This window comes from Leopardus geoffroyi, chromosome C1 (genome assembly GCF_018350155.1).
Source record: "Leopardus geoffroyi isolate Oge1 chromosome C1, O.geoffroyi_Oge1_pat1.0, whole genome shotgun sequence".
Taxonomy (NCBI): domain Eukaryota; kingdom Metazoa; phylum Chordata; class Mammalia; order Carnivora; family Felidae; genus Leopardus; species Leopardus geoffroyi.
In genome coordinates, this window is record NC_059328.1 from 194,841,013 (window position 1) to 194,859,796 (window position 18,784).

General features: G+C 38.6%; 1 protein-coding gene across 6 annotated transcripts in view; it reads left to right on the plus strand.

The window, feature by feature from the left end:
• The first annotated feature begins 3,323 nt into the window (after positions 1-3,323).
• MAP2 (microtubule associated protein 2) overlaps positions 3,324-18,784 on the plus strand; it is a 283,734-nt gene continuing 268,273 nt past the window's right edge. For 4 of the 6 annotated variants that reach the window (XM_045481020.1, XM_045481026.1, XM_045481015.1 and 1 more), the window contains exon 1: positions 3,393-3,576. The gene's annotated coding sequence lies outside the window, so the exon portion shown is untranslated. Of the gene's footprint in view, positions 3,577-18,784 lie in introns of all 6 variants that reach the window. The other 2 variants (XM_045481056.1, XM_045481057.1) reach the window with 1 other exon arrangement.

Consider the following 18,784-nt stretch of genomic DNA (forward strand, 5'->3'; position numbering starts at 1 on the left):
AATGCTGGTGCAATTTTGATTGGGATTGCATTGAATGTGTAGATAGCTTTGGGTAGTATTGACATTTTAACAATATTTATTCTTCCAACCCATGAGCATGGAATGTCTTTCCATTTCTTTATATCTTCTTCAATTACCTTCATAAGCTTTCTATAGTTTTCAGCATACAGATCTTTTACATCTTTGGTTAGATTTATTCCTAGGTATTTTATGCTTCTTGGTGCAATTGTGAATGGGATCAGTTTCTTTATTTGTCTTTCTGTTGCTTCATTATTAATGTATAAGAATGCAACTGACTTCTGTACATTGATTTTGTATCCTGCAACTTTGCTGAATTCATGTACCAGTTCTAGCAGAGTTTTGGTGGAGTCTATCGGATTTTCCATGTATAATATCATGTCATCTGCAAAAAGTGAAAGCTTGACTTCATCTTTGCCAATTTTGATGCCTTTGATTTCCTTTTGTTTTCTGATTGCTGATGCTAGCACTTCCAACACTATGTTAAACAACAGCGGTGAGAGTGGGCATCCCTGTCGTGTTCCTGATCTCAGGGAGAAAGCTCTCAGTTTTTCCCCATTGAGGATGATGTTAGCTGTGGGCTTTTCAAAATGGCTTTTATGATGTTTAAGTATGTTCCTTCTATCCCGACTTTCTCAAGGGTTTTTATTAAGAAAGGATGCTGAATTTTGTCAAAGGCCTTTTCTGTATTGATTGACAGGATCATATGGTTCTTATCTTTTCTTTTATTAGTGTGATGTATCACGTTGATTGATTTGCGAATGTTGAACCAGCCCTGCATCCCAGGAATGAATCCCACTTGATCATGGTGAATAATTCTTTTTATATGCTAAAACAGCACTGTTTTTATAGAAATTGACTTTTTGGCATTAAAATTTATATGGAAATGCAAAAAACTAGATGATTCAAAAGAATTTTGAAAATTTTGAAAGAATAATAACATTGTAGGACTTGGAATACTTGATTTCAAGGCTAATTGTAAAGCTAGAACAGTACTTTTTAAAGATTTATTTATTTCTGAGAGAGAGAGCACAAGCAGGGAGGGGGCTGAGGGGGGGAGCAGAATATCTGAATTGGGCTCTGCACTAACAGGAGTGAGCTTGATGTGGGGCTTGAATTCAGGAAACGTGAGATCAAGACCTGGGCCGAAGTTGGACGCTCAACCGACTGAGCCACTCAGGTTGACTTGCAATGCTTGACTTCAGGACTAATTGTAAAACTGGAACTGTGTTTTTGTTTGCAGACAATGAGGATGGGCAGGATTGTATTCAAGGCCCGAAGTTGTGGTTGTCCACTTTATTCATTTTTTTAAGTTTATTTATTCATTTTGAGAGAGAGTGTGTGTGCATGAGCTGGGGAGGGGCAGAGAGAGGGAGAGAGAGAATCCCAAGCAGGCTCCATGCTGACATCCCAGCACTCGGGGCTCCATCCCAGAACCCTGAGATCATGACCTGAGTGAAACCAAGAGTCAGATGCTTAATGGACTGAGTCACCCAGGCACCCCCGCATCTGTCTACTTGAGGCTCAGAGTTGATGCAGACTCAGGGGAATTCTGCCTGGAGTGAGGGAAGACAGAAGGAGCACCTTCCTTTTGGAATGTGGTTCTTCTATCAAATAGCACGGAATTAACAGGAACTGAGAAACACTCAATAATTGGACTATGTGGGACTGAAGAGATACTCTCAGTGAGCATCCGCAACTGTGTGCTAGATCATAATTGTCAGCCGCTAACGCTGTAGCAGGATTCTTACTTTTCCTTCCATCCCTCATATCATTTCACAGTCTCCTAAGATGTCCTTCTTCTCATGCAGGCCATGTTTTGAGGAAAAGTCCTAACTCCTCCAACTTCCCTGCTACTTGGGTGTGCCCTGATACTTCCAGCCTCATTGCAAGCGTCACAGAGACATGGGGTGTAGCTGGGCGGAGGGAAGCAACACACGGAGCATGGGGTGTGACTTCAGAAGCCGGGCTTTCAGATTTTGCTCTGTTACAGTTTTTAATCTTCATAGCCTCTCATCATTAGGTTTCTGTCTTCCATATGAAAATTAAGAGAATTGGACCAAATGCCGAGAAAATCAACTCTAATGTTCTATGGTCTATGATTCTATGGATAATTGAAATGACACAACCAAATTATGGGTGCTATTTCATCAGCACTGTTGAAACTGCAAGCCACACCTCTCTATCTTGGCTGACCTTAAAAACACCTTGTTACGACTTGATATAGATGCTTGAAGCAATTCTGAGTTGCATCTTACCTCTCTTACTTACAACAAAGTGCTGTTCTCTGATTAGAAAGATTCCATGGTAAAGAATCATCTGTTGTCTCAGTTGGTCATATCACTTTCAAAAGTATTTGAGGTGATATTTTTAATGGCGACATTTCAAAGTCAACATTTTCTGTGCTAATTCATTATTCTTATATTTGTCTTCATATTCTTCACAGACTCTTCTTATTCATGATCTAATTGTATCCTCATATTAAACATGGCAGAGGGGTATGGCTAATATTTTTATTCCTCATTCATACACTGAGATTTAGATTAAGTGAAGGGACTCTGGATCATACATCTAGCTAAGTAGCAGGTAAATTAAATCCATGAAGCCAAAGTGTGGGGGAGGGAGGCAAGGCAATCTTGTTTTATTCAATGCTGCTTCCACAGTGCCTACAACAGTGTCTGACAGAGTAGGTTTTAATAAACATTTGTTGAATGAATAAATGAATGTCTGAATCTGATTGATGACAGCCAATGCTCCCTTAGCGTTGACAAAAGTTGGTCTCTGTCCTCATGCTCCCCCCAATTTTTCTGTCCTTTCCGAAAGCAACTGTTGTCAGGTTTGTGGAGGCAAGTGCAATGGGCCTTCTCCGTGGAGGGGTAACGGGAACCCACGCCTCACAGTGACAGAGGAAGGAAAGGAAGGTATTTATAGAGACTCCCCCATCTCCCCCCCAGGAGCAGAGAAGGTCCGCTGGGTGCCTCTGTTCCGAGGGCTCTGGTCTCCCTTTGGCGGCGGAGCGGGAATTCTCTGGAGCCCGGTGTGGCCGGGGCTCGGCAGGCTCTGGGTGGCTGCCACTCCCGCGGTCCCCACCGGGCGGCAGGCTGGCTGCGGCAGGAGGCGGGGCTGCCGCGCTCCCCGTTCCCGGACACTGCGGCGGGGGCACAGCCCCCCGGCCGAGCGGCCGCCGCATGGTGAGGAGGGGCCAGGGCGGGGCGCCGGGAGCGGGGAGGCGGGGCCGGCGCGGGGAGGCGGGGCCAGGGCGGGGCGGCCGCTAGGGGAGCCCGGGCCAGGGCGGCGCTCAGACTGGGCCGGGCGCTCGGGCTGCGCGGGCTCTCGGCGGCCGCGGGGCAGCATCCTCCTCCTCCTCCTCCTCCTCCTCCTCCACCTCCTCCTCCTCCCTCCTCGCATCTTTTTCTTTCCTTCCGTTTCTTTCTCTTCTCCCTCTTCTCCTTCCCCTGCCCCGTCTCCCCTTTTTCTCCTTGTCCGGAGGGCCTTTAGTCCTCAGGTCCGTGAGCGCAGGTAGCAGCCAGGGCGGGTGCATCCAGATTCTGCGTCCAGGTAAGTGAGCTGTCGCCACCTCTGGTTCTGTATTCGGTGCCCTTCCTTCCTCCGCCCAGCTTTCTGCTAGAGGGAGCCTCAGCTCGGAAACGGGTGGGACTGGAGAAGGGGCTGGGCTGTCTTGTCCTCTCTGCCTTGGAAGCCGGCGCAGGTTGGTCGGCTATCCCGTCTCCCACCTGGCGGAAGCTTCAGGCCCGGCCTCTCCAGGTGTCACCACTGAGCAAGGGAATGGGCGCTGCGCCTGGGCTCTAGATTTGTAGAGTGTGTGACCTTGTCAGGTACCACTTTGAAACCCGGGGAACTTACGTCGGGTTAGGATATCCATATTGAGAGCTAATATTACCTGAGCTGTAGAAAGACGAGGAGTGGGTTATACAAAGGTAATGGAGGTGGGGGTGGGGGTGTGGAGAATTCGAGGTAGAGAATTTTTTTGTCCATCTAGCTGCAGAGAACTGCATACTGACGAATGAGTGAGTTAGAGAAGCCTTGTCAGTTTGAAATCATTTTCCTTGTAATTCTTCCAAAAACAGCTGGAAGAAAAAATTGATAAGTATAATTTTAGGCAAATGAGAAATCTATGATCGTGTTGAAGGGCGGGACACGAAAAAAAATGTCTGGATGAGCCTGAGCGTTTACACAATATTTCTGTTTCAAACGATAGGGGTGAGAAAGCTGCACCTACAGTCCATCTATTCTTTTTATTTTTAAAGGCTTTTGGGGGCCCGCATTGCCAATTGCCCTCCTTCCCCAATGTAGTCTTTTGTTTAAGGGTGGAAATTTAAAGGAGTGTATGAAAGGAGTGGGGAGGTGTTGTGTTTGGGTGTGTGGAGGGGAGGGGAGGGGAGGGGAGGGGAGAGGAGAGTAAAGCAGATGGGGTCAGAAAAAAAGCATCTTTGGAAAACTGGAATTGATATTATATTGCTTGGCGTCAGGGCTTAAGGATTTTTGTCAGAAAATAAAAAGCTTTCATTAGCAACAAGCCCATTTATCACAATTACTGTGTGCCATCTGCTGTAAGCCCTTAGCACAATGATTCCAGGATACAGACCTTTAAAACTGACACAATGTGAAGGGTTTTTGTTTCAATGCATACACATACATACTCACGATGCGTGCACTTGTGCACATCACACACACGCTTACACATATGTAAGACACTATATACAGAATATATACAGAAGAGAGTAACTGCTTAAAAGACAAATCTTTTAAAATTTATCTTTGAGGGTTTGGGGCTTATGGTGTGAATGAAATCTGTAGTGCAAAACAAAAAAAAATATTCTCAGGTGATATATAATTTTGAATGTGAGGCAGAAGGATTAATGGATGTTGGCAGGAACTAACTCAGATATTAAAGGTGTAATTTATTTAGAAATGGTTGGTCCGGGAGAGGAAATGACTGCAAACTGAAATTGAGGTTTGCAGCCGCAGTGAGGCGATGGAGAACAAAGCCTTTTATGTGAGCCACATTATGCAAAATGTCCCATGCTTGAACTTCGGGTACCAGCCCAGTGTAAAGCATAGCTTTGTCACTCTGTCATTTCACTGTGGGCAAATATACATATATATTTGGCAATGGAAATAGATTAAACAAATAAAAGCCCTTTAGAGTGCCCAAGAGGAAGATTACAGCCTTTCACCTGAATGTGACACAGAACACCCATTTCACTGGGCATGTTTAATAGGTATGTTTAGGTAGAAATCTTTATGAATTTGTACATCCTAGATGTTTCAGTCAACCCTCTCCCCTTCATGCACAAAGCATTGTCACTCCAAGAAAAGGTAAATTGCATTTTTTCTTTCAATAAAGAATATTTATGTGTGTGTGTGTGTGTGTGTGTGTGTGTGTGTGTTTTAACATTGATTTTCTGGTGATTTTATTTGATTATCATAGGTTTATATCTGTATGTATGATTTGTATATTATCAGAGCTATGGTGCCTTTAAGATTGTTGGCACAGGCTGTTTATCTGTTCATGATTTATTTGATTTTAATTTGTAGCATTTCACAGTTTGCTGTCATATTATTTAATTTACAAAAGTTTTTAAAAATTTTACACATAAGTAGAAAATTGTCTAATATGCGTCTGGAGATCTTAGTAATTTAAAAATTGATCTTCCTTTAAGCGTTGTTTTGATTACCGTAATTTCTTTTAAAAATTTTTTTTGAATATTTGTTTATTTTTGAGAGAGACAGAGACGGAGTGTGAATGGGGGAGGGGCAGAGAGAAAGGGAGACAGAATCCGGAGCAGCCTCCAGGCTCTGAACAAGCTGTCAGCACAGAGACTGACATGGGGCTTGAACTCACAAACTGCAAGATCATGACCTGAGCTGAAGTCGGACACTTAACCAACTGAGCCACCCAGGTGCCCCTACTACCTTAGTTTTCATTTCGTTTCTCTCCTATTTTCCCCCCTCTTTCTTGTCAAGTAACCCTGTTTCTTTCTGGTTGTCAGGGCTGCTTTCAGCTTCTAGTTGTGGCTAGACTACCAAAAGCAGAGATAGTTCTCTCAGGAATTTTGAGTGTAGGAATTGTTAATTCTCTGCAGCAACTCTCCCTCAGGATGACCTGTTTACAGCACCTTCTCAGGGAGGAGAAAGAGAAAGAATGTGCTGAGAGAGCATGACCCAGTGAAACAGCCATTACCTCATCGTAGTAGCTACTTCAGATTCATTGAGAGAGCAGACATCCTCTCAGTGGAAACCAAACACTGGAGCACACCCATCTCTAGGCAGAAGCCCTCCTCTTCCCATAGCAGCCTCTACTGATTTTGCTTTGCTGAGGTTAAAGAGATGTTTTCTCTTTTAAGTATTTCAGAGATCTTGAACTTGGATGAAAATATGCAGCCAGAAATGAAACTTGGCACAGAATCTGAGCCTGAAGGAACTATTTCATTCCTTTACCGCTTTTGGCTTAAATCAATTTGCAAATTTTCTAAACATCGGAAGGGAAAAGGAAGAAAAATATTTGTTACTGTATTTTTTGCATGTTTTCTTATGACACACATATTTTGTGTTGACTTTTACTAGCAACTGGATAACAGACTGGACCACTATGCTGTTTGAGAACTATAGCTGCATTATTGGAGTTGAAAATTAAATAGTTATTATGTTTGATTAGATGTATACATGACAATATGTACTTTCCTGAATTATTCATCAATATCCATAGGAGGCTGACCGTATGAAACCAATTGGGCGAGTTCAATTTTCAAGTTGATTATTCTGATTCATGAAGTCTTTTCAGTGCTGAATTTCTTTGTGACAGATTAAGATAAGAATCTGAAATAAGAGTTATAGTAGATGACAACAGCACCCCTAGGTCAATACTGTATTTCCTAATGCTAAAAGTGGTCATTAGGTAAGTCATTACTAGATGCGTGAACCTGAAGATAACATTCTGAAGCTGTCATAAGCTCTTTTGTCTCTTGATACATGAGTTAAAGATGCTGTTAAGGTCTGCAAGTCACATCTGATTCTTTCAGATATATCAGTTCTTTTTGCTACTTTAATTCTCTCAATGCTTTTATTATCATCATCGTCTTGATCTATTCAGTGTACGCCTCTTATACAGGTGGCAGTATTTTGATCATTTCGCCAGTTCTCTCCTCCCTTCACACCATTTTAATCTCACATCTGAATGTTAGACTTCTCTATTACTATTACTACTATTCTCTCATAGTATTGCTTTCAGTACAAATTAACTTTTAGGAGAACATTTATTCCTATTTATTTATTACACATCTATTAAGTTTCTACGAGATGCGAAGTATCATACGGGAGGCTATGTAATGAGATACCAAAAAAAAAAGGAAGACATAGTCCTTGGCTTTAAGAAACTTACAAATAAACTGAGGGGTGGGGGGGTGGTGGGGGGGGAAGTGGGTGATGGGCATTGAGGAGGGCACCTGTTGGGATGAGCACTGGGTGTTGTATGGAAACCAATTTGACAGTAAATTTCATGTAAAAATATAAATAAAAATAAATAAGAGGAAAGAAACTTACAAATAAAGTTGGAAGGATTTGTTTCTTTTATAAGAGGTGACATTCAAATGAGTAGCTGTTGTATTACAGATATGACAGAGTGCAAGGGACTGCAATGCCCCAGCATCTCAAAGACAAGCTATTATGCATCACTTATATAAATGCCTTAATGTAGACGTACCTTCTTTATTCCATATATATTTTTTGAATTGGAGAATGACAAAACATAACTGTGTGTGTGTGTGTGTGTGTGTGTGTGTACATATACATACCTACATAATGGTAATAGTAATAGCCCCTCAAATACTTCCATCAGTCAGCTGTAGAAAGTCATGTCATTAAATACTGTACAGCACATGAAAATTCAAATTCAGATTTTTTTGGATATTCTCAAGGAATTATCTGTCCCAGGAATTGATTCCAGGCCTCAAAAGCAGTTAAAGAACTATGAAGTCAGAAGTGGTAGACAGAGGACCAAAATCAAGGGAAAGGGCCTATGGGAAAGTTTGGGTGGGTGGTTGGGAGTAGAGGAGATGAGGAATGAAAGCAAATTCTCAGTTGTTAATAGTTGTCCATTCAGGATGGAGAAGAGCCTGTGTCTAAGTGGGTGGGGAAGGAAGAAGTCCTTTTTTTCTACCTCCTCATAATATTTTGTTCATATTCCTCCCTTTCATTACTTTGAACTAAGGCCATAGGTATTTCCTTATAAAATTTATAAAGGATGCTTATTGGAAGCCATTCTGTAGTGAATCAAAATTTTAGAAGAATGTGAGCACAATTAGTTGACGTTTTATGCAAAACGCTTTGAATCTAATCTTTGAACTTTATCTTTCCTGTTCAAGAGAAACAAGCTTTCCTTTGAGTGATAGTATTTTAACTGATATTTTTACTTATACATTTGAGGGAAATTCTGTGAGAATTTAGACAAACTAAAGAGCCCAGGGTTTCCTCTTACAGTTGGTTAACTTGTACTGTGGCTTTGGGGAAAGTTGAAAACAATTTACTTCCATTAAAACACACCAGAAGTGGCAAAAATCTTTTTTTTTTTTAATTTTGCTTTTTTGTTATGTTAACAATCCTTTAGAGAAAACAATTTCTGGGGCGCCTGGGTGGCTCAGACGGTTAAGCGGCCGACTTCGGCTCAGGTCATGATCTCATGGTCTGTGAGTTCGAGCCCCGCGTCGGGGGGCCAGCTCAGAGCCTGGAGCCTGCTTCAGATTCTGTGTCTCCATCTCTCTCTGACCCTCCCCCATTCATGCTATCTCTCCCTGTCTCAAAAATAAATAAATGTTAAAAAAAAATTAAAAAAAAAAAAGAGAAAACAATTTCACTTATAAGATCACACAGCTTGACTTTGCCCTTCTTTCTTTTCTTTGCTCCTTCCTTTCAATTTGTGCTAAAATCATTGATCATTAGAAAGGTGCCAATACTATTTTTATTAAAATTTATTTTCCATTACACCTATATTTCTCATTTAACATGCAGTTTTATGCTACATTCTCCTCCTCCTTAGCATTCCATCCCTATCTTGGCTCTTTCTTTGATCCTACCTTTTATATCCTCTAGCCTTGAATAATCTTTTCCTTGTATACCAGTGTTTGCTCGTGTTCCCTTCTTCTAGAAGGCCTTTGTGAATCTGGAAGAAAAGTTACTACCTTGTTTCTTCCCATGATTGGAACCAAGTTTCCCCAGGTTCTCTTATCTTAAACATAAATGCTCATCCCAACTGTGTCCTCACCAGCCTTCTTTAAATTAATTTTTTAAAAAATCTGCAGGTAATGGTACATCTAAATGACTAATTGTTTTCAAAATGAAAAATTTGGTTAACCAACTGCTGTTTTTGTCGTTTTGTTCACCTGAAGCCAAGTAAAATGGTTCAGCTATTTTTATAAATTAAATCGACTAGTAAAGTCAATCCATTATCTTCATTTTATGCTGCTTAACTAACTCCACAGATATACACCTAATACTTTGAGTACTAGCTAGTCAATGACTATTCTGAAAATGCTGAACCAAATTAATTCAGTTTCATATAAAATATTTCTGATTAAATTGCTCTGAACAACATCATCATTAGCCATCTTGAGTCCATTTCAAAATGATCATAAAGCAGAGTGCCTGAATATCCATGAGGATATTTCATCACTTAATTGTCCAGATCTATTACATATAAAGCAAACTCACAAGTAAATACACAAATTCTATTAATTTGAGGTCCGCTAATCATGCCAATATCAGCCTTTCACATTACTTTAAGTGTTAATGGCTTTATAGTTGGCTATGTTTTATTGCTGTAACAATTTTAACAGTACTGTGTTGTATTGTTAATGGACAGCAGTGAAATTCTATAATGAATTGATATGAAAAAGTGTTCTTAATTTTATTGGCTAGAAAGAATGATGCAACATCAGTTGCATTGACATGAAAGCAATTAAGTAATGCTCAGCTTTGAAATTTCATTATTTGGGCATTGTGTCTTTCAAAATTGTAATTTAGTCTTTCCTTAAGCGTATACATGCTTTTGGCAGAACAATATTTTAAACAGTATGCTGCTCACTTTTTGTTGATGTTTGTATGAGATACCATATTCCTTTGGCCCTTTTTAAAAACAAGCAAAAAAGTTTAAGCGTTCAGTTATGCATTCTCTTTTTGTTAATGAGTACTGCATAGCTAGGAAAAGCTCTCACTCATTAATTTACTGCACATATTTATCATTTATTGTTGAACAAAAATTTGCAATCTGTAGCATGCAATTTCTTTCTTCAGGGAACAATAATATGGAGTCATAGTACATGTAACAAGTTATGAACACATGAAATTTGTTTTCCTTCTGTTTCACAAAGGGCTTGCATGGTGTTGTGTGTGTATGTGTGTGTGTTTGTGTGTGTGTGAGATAATCTAAGACAGCCTATTATAACTATGCCATTTTTTGTAGTTGAAATAAATTATTTCACAATCAGTTGATTTAGAGAAAATTAAAATTTTACTATGATGTTCCACATGAGAACTTTTGGTATTAAATACATTTTTAGAGGCAAAACAATGATATGGGTGTTCATTAATGAAATTAAATTGAATTAATTTCAACCTATTTGTATACTTTTCTGTTTAGAGATAATAGTCCAGATTCCATTGTCCATTATTGAAATCAAATGATAAGGCTAAATATTGTGCTCAAATAAAAATATCTGTTTTGATCAAGTCAAAATGTCCTAAAATGAAATATTGGCCACTTAAGTTTATCTTTTAAGAAGTTTAGGTGGCACTGCTTTTGCATGCAAAATGCAATTTATCTTCATTGCAACAGGAGAAGCTTGAGTTGATGGAACTTTAGAAATTTTACTGCCAAGAAAGCATTAAAACACTAAGCATCCTACTGAAAGCCAAATCTCTTCTAAAACAATAAAGTGAGTATGGTCTAGCATTATTTAAATGGACTTTAGCCATTGTGTCTCAATCTAAAGCTTGCCTCATTCATAGATTACATGATGGAAATTATTATAGACTACCGAGTGGCCTTTGGTGAAATTGAGATTTTGTGGGTTTTGGTTTTTTTTTAAGTTCTCTATTTCAGACTCAGTCACCAGTTCCATGATTTTTGTTCCTTTTGTTTTAAATAGGACTACATTATATGAGGGTGGTCACTATCAAAATTAGAACTTATGAAAACTGCACAACTCTGGATAATCTCACAGCCCTATATCAGCCCCTTCTTAAAAACTACATGGGGGTATGTGATAAGAATCCAAATGTTCATTAAAAAGCTGATATTGAAAATGTGTAAACTGAGAGGTGCCTGGGTAGCTCAGTTGGTTAAGTGTCTGACTTCAGCTCAGGTCATGATCTTGTGGTCCATGAGTTTGAACCCCACGTTGGGCTCTGTGCTGACCCTCTCAGAGCCTGGAGCCTGCTTCGGGTTCTGTGTCTCCCTCTCTGTCCCTTCCCCATTTACGCTCTGTCTCTCTCTGTGTCTCAAAAATGAATAAATGTTAAAAATTTTTTTTTAATTAGAAAAAAAGAAAATGAGTTAACTGATTTTTGGTTTTTAATAAAATATTTTCCTGGGGTGCCTGGGTGGCATAGCCAGTTAAGCATCTAGCTCTTGATTTTGGCTCAGGTCATGCTCTCATGGTTTGTGAGATTGAGCCCCATGTCAGGCTCTGTGTCAACAGCGGGGAGGCTGCTTGGGATTCTGTCTCTCTCTCACTCTCTCTTTCTCTTTCTCTCTCAAAAATAAATAAATATTTTTTAAAAATAAAATATTTTCCTTTTGCTTCTAAGTTATTTGTACTGTATATAACAGAGTAGCTCTTCGTAACCCTATTAATTAGTAGCTTCAAAGGATTATGTGCTTACGTACCTGGAAATATAAGATGACATTAATGTATTCTTTAGTTTTATGCCTCTGCCCCATTGCAGAAAGGACATTAGTTCTTAAGGCTTGCTAATTATACAGGAACTAGATGATGTTTGAAGGGGAAGAGGGACTGTCAAGCGAAAATGATGTGAACCTTTGACATACATGTGAATAAACCGGTACACAGAGCTGTTAAGTGACTTACCCAAGGTCCTGAGGAGCAGAGCCAGGCCTAAAACTGTCATTATGGCTTCAACTCAGAGCTTGTTAAGGGTGCCAGTGAAGAACCATTCCACTCTGACTTTCTGTTTCCAATTCTGATTATATTGTCGTTTTCTGAGCTGAGGGGTTTAGGTGAAGTGACAATCATACCTGCCCAACTTTGTGATCCTACTGTGACTTTCTCATGGACACCAAAGAGGGAGGGACTTGGAATTCTAAGGCCATTCCAACCAGCTCCATGCCAGCCACACTTCAGAAATTGTTAAGACTAAACCTGATCCAGGAAACACTGACTGGGCTCCTGCCCAGGGCCATTCCTGTGGTTTGGATCTCTTAAAACAGAAGTTTAAACTCTCTGGGGATGTGTGCCCAGACTCAAGGTACTTGGGAAGCCAAGGAGCTTTTCTCTGAGCTTGAACTATCCATACTGATGCTTCTAGATTGATGGAGTCTGTGTTTAAACTTGGCTGTATGTACAAGGGGAATTCAACAAAAATAGCCAGATTGAAACTTTTTTTCTGACCTATAGCAAGATGAAATTTTCTCAAAAATAGCTTTCCTTTTGTGTTTCCCCCAGCTTTAATATTTTTAGCTAGGAGGAAGTGAGCTAGAAAGGCTGTGGGCCTCTGTGTCTGTGCCTGTTTCCCTCTGTCTTACTCTTGTATGTCCTCCTGTTTCTCTGTTTCCAGTGCTCCATCCCTCTTGGATTTTGCTTCTTCCAAGGAGACAGCAAATTAAATAAAAATTAGGTGTTGCTATGGTTACTATGTTCAGTGGAGCTTCACCTGCACCCACATTGCTTAGGCGTTGTAGAGTCTTAAGTTGACAAATATTTGAAAGGCATGAAAAGCATCTGGGAGGAAAGAAATTAAGCAGAAGCCATGCTTAAATATTTAAAGAGGAACATATTCCTAGTCACTGAAAACTGAAACGATATCACTACCTAGGGAATGAAGGAATTCTAGTGTTACCCTTCTGTTAGAGAATGTTATATAGCAGGTCCTGTTTATCTAGATGAACATGTTTAATCGCCCGTCAGAATCGGAGTGACTTTTATCAGTGAGTAGATGTAACAGAATTCCTTAAAATATTTTCCATGTACATTTGTGAAAGACTGTGTTGTGCATATTGTCTTTCTCTGGGATGTTTTTATTTTGAGCCATAAATACAGGAAAAGTTATCTTAACTGCACACCACAAATCTACACTTTATAAAGGCAAATTTTAAAAAATTAAGATATTCCTTGCTCTTCTTTGTTGTGGTTTATTGAATTTGATAATCTGAAAATCTAAATGATCTTTAAGAAATTAAAATGGTATTCTTCCTTGGGAAGGATTCACTCTCTGTCTTTTTTCCACTTAAATATCAGGCTAGTGAGCCGTAAGTATTTCTAGTGTCATCGTCCATAAATCATTCATTATTTATTTAACAAAAGGTTATTGGATCCCTAGTATACATCGGAATTTTTCTGAATGTGTAGGAAATTGGGACATAGCATACAAATTCCCGCCTTTATGTAGCTTATAGTCTAATAACAGGAGACAGAAACTAATAAATAAGTAAGTGAATGAACATTTGAAGCATGAAGAAATGCTATAAGAAAGAGGAAACAAAAGCATATAATAACGCTTATTTGGGATGGGATAGGCTGCCTTTATAGACTCAAGTAATGAGAAATAGCCATGGGAATGTGGGCGGGCAAGAATTTTCAAGCTGTGGGGACAGCATAAACAACAGCCTTGAAACAGGAAGAAGCCTGGCGTATTGGAGAAACAAATACAAGGCCAATGGCACTGGAATCTAACGAACACGATAAAGGGTTGGAGAGGAAATCGGGGCAGAAGGCAGGTGCCAGGCCACATAGGTCCTCTTGATGAGGGGTTAGCCTTTTTTTTTTTTTTTTTCAACGTTTATTTATTTTTGGGAGAGAGAGAGACAGAGCATGAACGGGTGAGGGGCAGAGAGAGAGGGAGACAGAATCGGAAACAGGCTCCAGGCTCTGAGCCATCAGCCCAGAGCCTGACGCGGGGCTCGAACTCACGGACCGCGAGATCGTGACCTGGCTGAAGTCGGACGCTTAACCGACTGCGCCACCCAGGCGCCCCGAGGGGTTAGACTTCTATGTGACTTGCAGTGCTTTCTGCTTTTTAAGGTAGTAGAAGCAGACTTTTTTGAGAACCTCATAAAAGCTTCCAAAGATTAATTATATTATCTAAGTCCCTATAGACATATCTGTATCTTATTCACTAATGTGTTAAATCACAAGAGAGAAATAATTTAGAAAATCAAAAATCAATGGTGGGGGTAAAATTAGACGTGTGTTAAGCTGGTCTAATGTAACAGTTTAAACATAGGTAACCCTTGAGGTGATGGGTGGCTCAGTCAGTTAAGCATCCGACTTCGGTTCAGGTAATTATTTGGCAATTCATGAGTTCGAGCCCAGCATCGGGCTCTGTGCTGACAGCTCAGAGCCTGGAGCCTGTTTCAGATTCTGTGTCTCCCCCTCTCTCTGCCCCTCCCCTGCTCGCACTCTCTCTCACTCTCTCAAAAATAAATAAACATTAAAAATTAAAAAAAAAAATAAACATAGTAACCCAAATTGTGTCATTTTCTTTAGGTTTGGAAAATTATGTATATAAGTAATTTTAACCTCTTGTAGCCTTTTTGCACCCCAAACTAACCTTTAAAAAGTAAATCCAAATAGAAAAGTACAAGTATGTATATGAGAAAAGTCCCCCAAATCATTTTAGTTTCAATATGGATTTGTTCTTTAGCTATTGCCCCACAGCAGCTTTGTTGTAAACAAGTCCAGGTGCCAAGCAACAACCAACATTGTACTGAAATTTCTAAATAAATTAAATAACAGAGCAACACATATTTTGCTTCACATATTTTGCACATATTATTAAGGCAATAGCTTAAATCTGAGAATTTATAAGTGAGCTGATCCAATTTCCTGATGATATTGGATCACCTGTGTGATTAATGATCATGCATATATTATACTAAAATATTTAATATACTTTTCATATATTTGTAGATCTAATGTGATGCTCTGTTGAGCTTAGCGTTAAACACAGTTTGCCAGACATTTGATTGATTTTACCTCTGGCATACTGCAAGGCTGTTAACGTTTTCTCTAGGCATTCCTCAGTAGAAAAGAGAATTATTTTTTTTTTTGTTCCTTCATGTAATGTTATTTTCCAGACATTTCAATATGCCACATAATGTAGGAGAAATTAGTATTTTTATTTTATAAGGAAGAATTGAATTAATGTTGATTTTTCTTCAAGCTTCTTTTCTTGACTCCATTTTGTTTTGTTTTTAGGATTAATTAAATCATAATGTTAATTGGTTTTATGTGGAACCATTAGATAGAGTGATATATCTATTTCCCAGATTTGCGGTTACTCAACTTAAATATTAAAAGTATGAATAACAAACCAAGAAATAATTCTGATATATATTAAATCAAATAGTATTCTTAGAATTTTATTCAAATGTGGGCTTCTTAATATTGAGATATCATTAAGCATCAAATATAGTGGAACATGTTATTTCAAAGGATTGATGATCAGGCTTTAAGAAGAAACAGTAATTTTCTTCTAAATATACAACCATGCTTATGCTATGGAATATAAAATATACAGCATATTGCTGTCCCCTAGTTGACATTCACTAGAGACGTGAGACACAAAACTAAAAAAGAATATAGTGCACAATAAGGTAAATGATATAGTATGGCCTATAAATGCTTTGCAAGTTCAGAAGAGGGAGGTATATCACCATGTGTAGAAACTGAAGATTTTGTGTGGGAAGCAGAATGTGGAGTGGGGCTGTATAAGTGGCTGGGTTTGGAAAAGTGCCCAGGTAGGACAGTTGTGAAAGCAAAGGCAGGGAGGTGACAATGAGCAAGGTAAACCAGATTGCCAGCAATAGAGGATTCCGTTAAGAGAACAATGGGATTGGAAGATAGTCCTGGGTTTGTAGAGGTCCTTAAACACTGGGCTTAGTAGAGGTTTTGGTTTTATCATTAAGGCCACTGGAGGCAAGCGTTTGGAAATTAGTGAGGGATTTTGACCTGGGGAATGGCAAGAAAGCATGTGATACCCTAAGATTAGCAAGACAAATCTGAGAGAACAGAATGGCAGGTTTAGAATTTCTACGTATGGCATAGCATAGAGACACCAACCTATTTAGAGTACGAGACTAAAAGATTTGTTTGGGAGCTCTGGTTTCAGACATTTTCATGAACAGTTAAGAAAATATCGATACCAACAAATGAAAGTAGGTGACACCGATAGAGATGGAATGAGGAATGTCAGCTCTTTGACATTTTTTGAAAGATGGATTGGAGAAAGCCCAAAGAGTTAGAAGCCAGGTAGAACTGCAGTTAGTAATATGAGCCTCTACTGGGGTGATGTCACATGTGTGCAAAATATGTACTTTTAAAAAGAATTGGCTTTGGAAGATAGCAAAGAATTTAGGACAAATTTCAATACAACTCCTCTGATTTCTAGGCTATAGTGGAAATGGACTACATGACTTCACAGATTACTATAGTAAACAGTTACTGAAAAATCAATGAAATGTGTGTGTGTTTAAGTAAACAGATTTTTTTTGTAAAAAATTACAAAATTATTTTTGTTATTTAGTTCTGATTTTAAATATTTGGATTCTTAAAATGTTTGACATCTTTATAACTAATATCATATGGTTATATGTAAGCTATTTTGTAAAAGGCCAGATAGAAAATGTTTAGGCTTTGTAGGTCACATACACTCTCTGTCCCCAATTACTCAGCTCTGTTTTGTAACAAGAAAGCAACCATAAGTAATATGTAAACCACTGGGTATTGAAGTGCTTCAATAAAACTTTATTTACAAATAAAGGTGATAGGCCCATTTGACCTGTGGACTGTAACTTACCAACTCCTGGCATGTAGTGTCCTGTTTTGGCATAGATCTAGAAAATGTCTTTGAAATTATGTAACCGAACATATTAGAACACATTAGAACATATTAGAACCGAACATATTAGAAATTAGAACCGAACATAATATCAGAACATATTAGAAACTATAGAACTTGTCCTAAGCCACTGGATTAGTTTCATCATATGGGCATGGATTGTGTTTACATTATTTTTTCCTCAGCCTCTGGTAACTTCAGAATAAAATTGTGTTCCATTTCCAAAACTGTTTGAACCTATAGTTAATACATTTCACATACTAACTCTTCTATGCTTTACTTTCTTACTTATGATTTTCTTTTGTCCTTATCTTTTGAACCCTTTTTTAGAACAAGGTAAGATGAAATAAGGCTACTTTCTATATTTTCATGAGAGAGCCATTTTTAATTAAAGTCTGTGTGCAGAGTATTCTTACTTTCCAGGAGTGAAGGTGGTGTGGCATTTCAATCATGTTTGCTATTAAATTAGGACAGATTGCATTGCTCTTGTTATCCTATTTACACAACTGAAATAGTTTTCTCACACATAAACTGTAACTCTTCTGTGAATATGATATCAGAGGACATTTATGAAATCTGTTATCCTCACATTAAAAAAAATGGGATGGTTTGTTGCTTCTGAACATTTCACTGTGTCTGTGGTCACAAATGCCTTTCAAATGAGTTTTAAACCCTCAGGGTTCAGGTGATCCTGGCAGGAAGCTGCTAAAACTCAAATATTTTCTCTCTTTTATGAGTACATGAACATGGAAATAGTCTGGGGATTAGGATTCAGATAATTTAAATATTGTTCTCTTTCTCTCCAGAATGCTGTGTGAGATTTTCTCACTCCAAATTGAAATCTGGGACTCATGGTATAAGAAACTACGAGTTTTAATTTGTTTTGTTTTGTTTTACATACTCTTCTTGTTAAATGATACTGTTGCCTTCTGATTTCAGTAAGACCTTGTTAATACATTGGAATTAAATAGTTGGACAATTTTTGACCATCCAGTTAAATTAATAGTGAGATGTTTTTGTTTTTCTTCTAGATATGGTATAATGGACAAGAGAGCTCTTAGGCTGAAAAAAAAAAAAGTGTTATCAATTAGGTGCAACTTGGTAATGATCTTTAGACCTACCCAAGGAGAGTGACATAGGAAATGGTAAACGTGTACATGTATCTACACGGGATGTAGTTAACACTGAAACAATGTTTCAAATTTTGGATAACTATGTTATACAATTAGTTATAATATCTAATGATAGAAGAAAAATTGACCCGGTATTGGAAAAATTTATACCGAATCTAATGAGAATTTCATTTTGCACTTAAAATATAATTTAGTAGGGAGCCTGGGGGGCTCAGCAGTTAAGTGTCGACTTTGGCTCAGGTCATGATCTCACGGTTTGTGGGTTCGAGCCCTGAATGGGGCTCTGTGTTGACAGCTCGGAGTCTGGAGCCTGCTTCAGATTCTGTGTCTTCCTCTCTCTCTCTCTGTCTGTTCCTCTGCTCATGCAGTTTTTTTTTTTTAAATAATAAAAATAAAAAATATAATTTACAGAATTTTATTCTGTCACTACTTAAATTAATAAAATTTAAAATTTAAACACTTAAAATTGTTCATGAATATATACATGTACAATTATGTACATTGACTGGTCATTGAAGATCTATAAAAATTTCTTTCCACAT